The following is a 10309-nucleotide window of genomic DNA, read 5'->3' as shown; positions in this document are numbered from 1 at the left end:
TGAATATTGATGCTGCAAAACATCAGAAGGGTCAGCACTTTTCGGGTCAGATTTTTTTCAAGATATCAATACCTTTAATCAGCAAGGATGCTAGCCTACATCAAGATGTTAGTTATAATGTTAATAGTTAATCAATGACTAATAATATTAGTCATAATGAAATAACCATTTAAAATAGATCATGCTTTACAATGACCTCTGTTAGAGAGTTATTTTATCTGTTCAATAAAGCAAAATATTTTCCTGTCTTTGCTCCCACTGCTGGTGACTTTCCCCCCTATTTAGCTTTCAGAATAGGAATAGAAAACTGAAATAGGAAAAATATATTTTTTTTTGTTTACAATTTTTATTTTGCGCTTAGCCTATATGTGACAACACATCTAGTTTTGAAACAACACATCTAGTTTTGAACCCCCCCCCAAAAAAGAATCATCCCTTTAACAAGGAAAACAAATCATATGGTGAAATATGCTGTATAAATTTAAGTCCAAACACTCAAAGTGTGATTCCAGTCAGCGGCGTGTTGCTCTGCATACGGAAGCGAAAGGCTTGAAAGGGAATTCTGAACAAACACAAAGCATTCACTTCTGTTTGAATTCGACCCACGGTTTGCTCCGCATGTCTGATGATATGTGTAGACGTTTAAAATTGTTAATGCGTGTTAAATATTAAACTTTGATTTAATCTTAATGATAAGGGAGCCAGTTTTGAGATGCCACCAGAATGAGACTCCTTTTGTGAAACAATATGAGGATGAGTAAATACTGACAGAATTTTCATTTTGGGTGAACTATCCTTATGATTAGAAGTCTATTAATACAAATGAGTGGATTGGTGGTTTAATAAAACCTCAATACCTTTAGACCAGATGATGGAGAATGATGGTCATAATGTTCTCATTACATGAGGGTCAATATACAGTGGAGTAAACCAAACTACTCCCCTAAAAAACACGAGGCATCTGGGGGACCTGCAGCATCCCGGAGGAGCTCTGAGTTCATTTCTGCACAGAACTAATAATAAACCTGGCATGATTAGTCACTCTCTCCTCCGTCTTCCATGTTTATTAATCTGCACCATCCCAAAGGTCACGCACAGGACATAACACAATCACTGAGGAGTCGAGCAATAGATGTTAACGAGCCTTTTAATATCAAGAAACTCCGCAGATGGCGCTGAATTGAAGAGTATGGTCTCATCTGTCTCATAAAGAATGATACTGAAAAAAATAAATAAAATAAATACAGCCATGATATTAGACTGGGAGTGTAATCAGCATGGCCGGCGGTGGCTTAATCTTGTGTGACTTGCACAAAATGAGGTATTGGAGTGGCCACAAGGAGATGTGCTGCTTGCTTGGGTTTTATTACTCTGTATTGAATCAGACCAACATGAAACACTGTTTCAAAGATGATTCGAGCGTAACCTCAGAAAAACTGATGCATTTCTTAATGAAATCAACATGAGAAGCAGCCAAAAGGCATTCAAAACTATCCTCAACTTCACGCCAAAAGCTTGCAGCAGATCTTAGTCGGGGTAAACACAGTATTTCAACGGATGTGATTCAAAACGAGGCTGCGAGGGACAGAAATACAGCCTGTGATGGGTTGGGTTGTTACTCTTTGGTGTTGAGATCTTGCTCAAAAGAATAATTTATTTACAAATTGCAACATACAACATTGCGGCTTCAATCATGAAATTATTGGAATGTAGTCAAATCATATAGGTGAATTTTAGGATTGTTTTATGACACTTTCATGCTTCATTTCTGTCCTTGAATGTCTAAAGATCCAACATTCATTTTAATGGCATCTAAAAAGATAGATTAACCAGAACAATAACACATTTAATACTTCTCCTTTCGTACTCAGCGGTAGAACGAAACAGTGTTACTAGTGTGGTATCAAAAATCATTTTTGTTAATTGAATGAAAAGATGCAATGAAATAAAATAATATTAGATGGAATACATAAAAATAAAAAAAAACATGCCATAGCAACTTACTGAAATAAAATAAGTGTTAAAAAGGCTAAAACTAAAACTGAAATAAAACATAAATTAAAGATATATATATACATACATACATACACAGTACAGGCCAAAAGTTTGGAAACATTACTATTTTTAACGTTTTTGAAAGAAGTTTCTTCTGCTCATCAAGCCTGCATTTATCAAAAATACAGAATTTTTTTTCTTTTTTTTATATTGTGATATATTATTACAATTTAAAATAATTGGTTTTCAATTTATTATACTTTAAATTATCATTTATTTCTGTGATGCAAAGCTGAATTTTCAGGATCATTACTCCAGTCTATCACATGATCCTTTAGAAATCATTCTAATATGATGATTCATTCTCAAAGTTGGAAACAGTTCTGCTGCTTAATATTTTTTCATAACCTGTGATACTTTTTTAGGATACTTTGATGAATGAAAAGTAAAAAAAAAAAGAAAAAAAGAAGCAAACATTTTAAAAATAGAAATCTTTTGTAACAACAATATACACTACTGGTCAGTAATTTTTTTTCTGTCTTTTTTTTAAATAAATCAATACTTTTATTCAGCAAGGATGTGTTAAACTGATAAAAAGTGATAGTAAAGAAGATTTATATTATTTGAAAATATATTTTTTATTTTGAATAAATGCAGTTCTTTTTAACCTTTTATTCATCAAATATATTAGGCAGCAGAACTGTTTCCAACACTCATAATAAATCAGAATATTAGAATGATTTCTAAAGGATCATGTGATAGACTGGATGTCACATGTGACACTGAAGACTGGAGTAATGATCCTGAAAATGCAGCTTTGCATCACAAGAATAAATTATTTTTGTAAGTATATTCAAATAGAAAACTATTATTTTAAGTTGTAATAATATTTCACAATATACTGTTTTTTTCTGTATTTTTGATCAAATAAATGCAGCCTTAATAAGCATTAGAGACTTCTTTCAAAAATATAAAAAAACCGTATTGTTTCCAAACTTTTGACCTGTACTGTATATATAAATAAATATATATACTGTATATATATATTTTTTTTAAGCAAAAAAAGCACAGAACAAAATTACAAAAACTTAAACCAAACTTCAAATGAAAACGTAAAAAAAAAAAAAAAAAAATGTTAACTTCTAATATGTAATTTTTTTTTTAAACTTCTATAATAATATATAAATAATAAAAAGAATAACACTGGAATTAAAGTAATACAGGTTTAGAGTAACACATTGTAAAAGATGTTAGTGGAGTCATTGAGTGAAATTTTCCATTTTTTATTCTGTGGAACATAGAAAATATTTTGTATTTTGTACCCCTCTGATATCTATATATGGTGAAAAAAAAAGAAACAGCTAAAACTCTTCGGTTACACTTCATTTTAAGATGTCATGTGAGTTACTCATGTGAGTGATATTAATTAACAACATGTACTTTAGGGTATAGGGCTTGGTTGAGGGTTAGTAGCATGTAATTATGCATAATTTACTGTTATGCAACGTAACAAGGACATTTTGAAACAAAGTGTAACCAACTCCTCTTATTTGTTCCACAGAAGAAATACAGGTTTGGAATGACGTGAGGGAGAATTGACAGAATTCTCACTTTTTGGATGAACTATCCCTTAAGATTGCAACCTGTTGAATGAACTTCACTCCCCTACTCGTTTACATTCACGGCAAATGTAACATGACGCCATTTGTGATGCAACTATTCTAAAAAATTGCAATCTTCTAGTCCAGGGTAGCTGTTGTAGCCTCTCATGAGCGCTTCCATGGCATTCTAATGACTATAGCACTGCCTCAAGGCCTGCCGTTGCAGTATCTCTTCAAAACAAGCCAAGGCAAACCCCAAATTTGTCACTCCTCCAACCCACCGAAAGCCGAAAGCAATCCACGAGGTAGAATCTGAATTCAAAGAAGCCTGCGTTAAAGCTGTCATTCAGATCAAACTTACAACACAAACTCCCGAAAACTACTGTCAGGTGTATTTCAAAAGCATGCATTGGGACGCAATAAATGCAGCAAGTAGAGAGAGCTGACAGGGGATGTCTTTGTTTAAATGTGTTGGAAGAACAAGGTTATGTATTAAAGTCCATCCATTTGTGAATAGTAATTGCACGATTCTAATTTGACCTCAAAGCTAATTCGTGTGCTGCTCTGAATAGTCGAGATGTCCATTAGCTTCCATCCGTGACCTCTCTTAGCGGTTTGAGTGGGGCTCTGCTGAGACTGAATTACAAATTCAGTCTGGGCTTTTCTTTATGTTTGTGTCTTGTGGTGGCTTACCTTGTCCTACATTTAGACCTTTTAGTGCTTTGAGGAGCAAGAAAAGTGAAGCTTTGCCGTTGCATTGCAGACAGGAGTTCAATGAGGCCACCTGCTTCCCTGCTCGCTGTGAAATCTATCAGCACGTATCGTATACACTTCACCATGACTGATAGATATGCCATGAGCTGTTCTGTAAAGCATTCTGCTCCGAAGGACGTTTTAACAGCAATTTTACATTTACATTTACATTCATCTTCCAGGCAGATGCTTTCTTACTGTAGTGACATGCAAGCAAGTGCTTGTGGCAATTATTTTAGCTGGGAGCGTGAGGTACAAATCAAGTAAGACAAAGTAAAAAAAAAATGCCAAAAAGAACAATGCTTAAAAAAAATCACACAAAGAATTCACGACTTGGAGGAAACACAGGCCCGGAATGATGCTTGCTTTAAACCAGGTGAAAAAAAAATAGAAAAAAAAGTTACATGGTGATGCTTCAGAGCGGTGTCTTCGAAAATCTGTGGAGAAATATAATAATAAATGCATCTCTAGCACAGTGAAGCATGGAGGAAGAGTGTCATTGTGTGGGAAGCTTATTTAGCTGCTGGTATTGGTGGACTACTTCACTGTGAAGAGTCATGTGATGCCTTTGGAGCACTGGAGAATATTGCAAAAAGGCTTCTTGTTATCTAAAGAAGAATTATCAGATGATAAGACAATGATCGTGCCCAAGTTGCAAAGATAGCCAAGAAGTGGCTTGAGAACAAGGCCATCAGGTTCATGTTTTGGCCAGTCAGAGTCTAGATTTGAATCCTATAAGGAATATTTGATCTCACATTAAACTCAAACGAACTGGGAGACATATTTCACTGACTCATGAGCAGTCTGAAGCCATTAACATTGAGTGGAACAACACTGACTCTTCTTTCTGTAAAAAGCTGTCTGCAAGTTGGGGAAGGCTATTCTGCACTAAATTTCTTATCATTTGTATAATTCGTGCTCATTTCCTGACGAACGATTTGTGATAAAAATGGTTTAAAGTCATTAAGTCTACTAAATATTCTGCTGACCAAGCCACCCACACACACACACACGCACACACACACACACACACACACACACACACACACACACACACACACACACACACACACACACACACACACACACACACACACACACACACAGTAGTATGTATATACAATATATATACAGTATTTTTTCATAATATATTGCTGATATGTATAACAGTACAGTATATACATTATTATAATATATATTTATATTATAGATTATATGTTTGTAAAAAAAAAATAAACCTCACCATCAAATTGTATAATATATATGTATTTTATAATTTATATATTATGCAGATATGATTACTTATTATTTTATGTAGGCTATTATTTTTTTTTGTTTATATAGCCCTTTAATTAGCAAACATCTTAAAGGCTGTTGCTTAATATTGCTGATATGTAATATTATGTAAATTAACATTATATATTACATGTTTATATTATAAATGAATATATTACATATTTGTAAAAAAAAAAAAAGACTCACAAAACTCACAACTCACAAAAACCCGTCACATTTTATAGTGCTTATATAATATAGAGTTAAAATTATATGTTTTTAAAATATATGTTTTTTTTTTTCTATTATATGAGGCTGTTGCTTGACATTGTTATCCTATAACAGCAAACAGGAAATGACACGGGGAGACTCCTTGAAACATCCCTGCAGCCTCATGCATCTAATCACAGCCAATCTCTGAAGTGCGCAATTCCAAGATGACAGGAAAATGATTTTGCCCGTCGGTGATTGTGTGTCATTCAACCGAGTCCCTTCCGCAAGGGAATGACGCAGGTCAAGGTCACCTCATTAGCATGGCGTGAATAAAAGCTATTCTGCTGTGGCGTCAGGAGTTAGTTTTTCCGAGCTCGGAGGCTGGCATTCTCTGACATTTTTGTGGCAGGTGAGCGCAACAAAATGCTCTTTTAAAACTGATAGGATAAGATAGCCAGGTCTGCTGACATGACAACAGATTTCTGCAGGGGATAGCGCTGTCTCCATTGTTAATTCTGTCCGCACTTTGTCCTGGAAAAAGGAATGAAAAAGGAAAACCAGACTTTAAATTCCCACTATATTACATGGCTGTGGGATTTCACCCAGGCCCTTTTCTTTAAGAATGCGGCAGCACCATCTGGCATGCAGGTTTTTGAATTGTGACATATTTAGGGATTAGAACAGCAAAGAAACTCACTGATCAAATAAAAAATAATAATAATAATCATAATTGTGTGATGGATTAAATAAGTACTTCTTTTTTCATTTAACACACTTTAATTGGAAAACATGAAGACATGTGACCTTTTCTGAACAATCCTTTATCCTCAGAGTCTTTCAAGTAATGATTAGTGTCATAGCCTTAACCTCACATGATCCATAGAGATGAATTTCACACTAAGGCCTATTTAAAATGCAGTTTTTTTCCCCCAGTAGTTATATATTGATTACTTCTAAATGTTGTGTTAAATTTGAATGGGCAATTTATTTACAGCTAATGTGTTTTTGCTCTGGTCTATTTTCGCTTACTCATTCATTGATCAATTTCTTTCTTTTGTTGTATGAAAAAAATAAAAATAATGTGCACAATTGCATATAACTTTTTCTTAAACAGTAGCTGGAGTTTAATGACCACTAACCTTGAACACAGTTAATGCATCTACAGATATAGTGCAGACAAAAGTGATGACTACCGTTAGGCTATAATTTATCATAGTCAAAAGATATTAAAGTAAAAATCATTTACTCAACCTCACGTCATTCTAAAGCTGTATGCCTCTCTTTCTTTTGTGGATCACATGGGAGATAATTTAATGAATATACGGATGGGTGAATAGAGTGCAGTGGCATTACATTGTGACTGACTTCAATAACCCAAAATGATAATTCTGTCATCATTTACTCATCCTCATGTCGTTCCAAACCTGAATGACTTACTTTCTACTGTGGAACATAAAAGAAGATATTTTGAAGAATTCTGGTTGCCAAACAGTTTTGATGACCATAGAGTGCTGCAGGGATTTGTAGTCCAAAAACAAGTTAATATTTTAGCACTTCCGGTTCAATCTTCCTTGAATTGTTTTTTTTTTTAAATAGGATTTTGGTTAAATTCTGTGGTTAATACAAGCTTCTACGAAATAAAATACATCAGTAACTTCATCAAGCAGAACAGGTAAACTAATCTACTCACTAGTTTGCTTTTACGTCTTCATTGTGTTTATAATCATGTTCTTACAACTATATGAACTCAAACTTTCAGGGTAAATATTTTTTAAAGTGCCCCTATTATGCTATTTTAAATGTTGGGTTTTAAGGGTCTCCAACAATAGGTGTACATTCTTTCAAGGGCAAATAACACTTTGATTTTCTCATAATATACATTGCAGCATCACCTCTTTTCTCACAGTGTCTGAAACGGCTCGATAAAGAATTAGTTCTCTCTAAACCCTGCCTTTCCGAGAGCCTACTCTGCTCTGATTGGTCAGATGGCTCAGTCTGTTGTGACCATAGACTGTAAAAAAAGATGGATGACGCCCCTTCACTCTCTTCCATTGGTGAAAACTGGAAACTGAAGTCCTAATATGGCGCTGACATCCGCAATATCAAGGTCCCGCCCTCACTCTCGCAGAAACCGTTAGTAGCCTATAGTTTACTGCAGAACAACTCATTGGGCCCTATCTTGCACCCAGCGCAATTGACTTTGTACACCGACGCATGTTTCATTCCTATTTTGCACCCGACGCACAGCGGACTTTTCCCTCCACAGACGCACGTCGGTAAATTAGGGAATGATCTTGCGCTCCCGGGGGCGGTTCAGCGCAAAGAGGCGGCGTGTTCCGGCGCAAACGTTCCCTGGTGCTATTTTGCAGTTCCAGAAAACAATTCCGCCACAGACCAGGAAAAACCTCGTCTAAAGTCAGTGGCGCGTTTTCAGTGGCGCGTTCAGATGCTATTTTAAGGCGCATGCTTGGCCATAATGTAGCGTGTGCACAACGCGCATACACTTTGCTTCTCTCATCTACACAGACGCAGCCATTGCCATTTTTGCAAACCATACATAATTACAAGGAAAAATATTTTGGAATGACATGAGGGTGAGATGACAAAATTTCCATTTTTGGGTGAACTATTTCTTTAATAGTGAACAAGAGTGTCAGGCGCTTTACTACTACCACCTACTGGACCCGAGTGTGACACGCTGAATGGACAAGAGAACAATGACGTCCACTTTGATTTAATGGTTAAAACTGGTTCAATTTCAGCTTGTTTTTCACCATAACTAATCAATGCACTTAGAAAATGATCAGCGTGCCATCTGGACTTTTTTTTTGTTATTCTTGAAACACCTTCTGACTGTTTCTTCTGGAATCCCACCGTCTTCTGTGAGGTCTATCACATCTGCCGAGGGCTGACAGATTATGTGTCATTTTCTGACATGTGAAGCTCTAAATAAGAACAGGTGCATGACAGGGACATAAACAATTGGGTGACACTTGATTTTGATAGTTCACTTTAGACATTCTTCTATAAGTAACTTTGCAAGTACATGTCAACTAACTCTCATTAAAATATTAGTAGAATGTCTGCTTAATATCTGCGAACACTTTATTATGATAGTCTAGACATTTTACTGACTATAAGTAACTTTGCAAATACATGTCAACTTATTTAACTACTAACCCTAACCCAACAGTCTACTAATGCTCTAATGAGAGTTAGTTGACATGTAGATGCAAATAAATGAGCGTTAGATGACAAGTAGTTGCAAAGTTAGGTAGTAGATTGTCTAAAGTGGACTACTGAAATGAAGTGTAACCAATTGTAATAGAGTGAATTAGCATTCAATTCATGAAGTAAATTTACTCTGTCAATGTGTGCGATTTTGTTTTTGTCCCTTCAGGGTTGTTACATGTTCACAAACCGTTTCAGTGAGAAAAAGATGAAATAAGACTGTTCTGCCTCTCTGTGCATTTAAATGTGAGAACCGCACAAGAAACACACTCAACTGTGACTTTATATTTCAACTGTGACTTAGTTTCTTGGTTTCTATGTGACTTTATATCTAACAATTGTGACTATGTTTTGCATAATTTTGCCTTTATTTAATACACTACTGGTCAAAAGTTTACAATATTCATTTTTTTTAAATGTTTTTAAAAGAAGTGTCTTATTCTCACCAAGGCTATTGTTGAAAGCGTACAAACAGTGATGTTGTGAGATATTATTACTAGCTGTTTTCTATTTGAATATATTTTGAATGTATACAAAACTGAATTTTCAGCATCATTATTCCAGAATTCATTCTATTATGCTGATTTGCTGCTGAAGAATCATGTGACACTGAAGACTAGAGAAATGGCTGCTTTGCCATCACAGGAATAAATCACAAAACAGTTATTTTAAATAATAATATTCCACAATATAGCAACTTTACTGTATTTTTGATCAAATAAACACAGCCTCTGTGAGTATAAGAGTGTTCTTTCAAAAACATAATTATTCCAAACATATGACTGATAGTGTAGGTCAATATACCTTAAGCAAACTGTTTCTTCCTCATTTCTGATCTGTCACAAAGCAGCTCTGAATCCATTTCGCCCCTCGTTCTGATCTGAGAAAAGCACAGAGAAACATAAAATCATGCAGGACCGACTGAGACTAAATATATTCTCAGGTGTTAGAACTCATCTTGTGGACATTTCGTTTCGCACAGCCATTTCTTTGACATCTTTACAACGTACAAAACATTGGTGTGATTAATTTCACGTTGCACTGAAACTGGGATTCACTTACAAATCGGAGAGAGAGAAAGTGACGGCCTCTTCTTCCTCCACTGGCCAGAATAAAAATGCGAGTCATACTTTTTCAAAAGAATCAATTTCCAATGCCTGTGTTCTAAATTGAAGATGAGTGGACAAAGGTGATTTTCGTGACATGTTGCCTCTGCAACTGCAGAGAGCGAGAGGAGCGCT

Source organism: Rutilus rutilus, assembly GCF_951802725.1.
Source record: "Rutilus rutilus genome assembly, chromosome: 9".
Classification (NCBI taxonomy): Eukaryota; Metazoa; Chordata; class Actinopteri; order Cypriniformes; family Leuciscidae; genus Rutilus; species Rutilus rutilus.
This window is presented reverse-complemented; position numbering follows the sequence as displayed.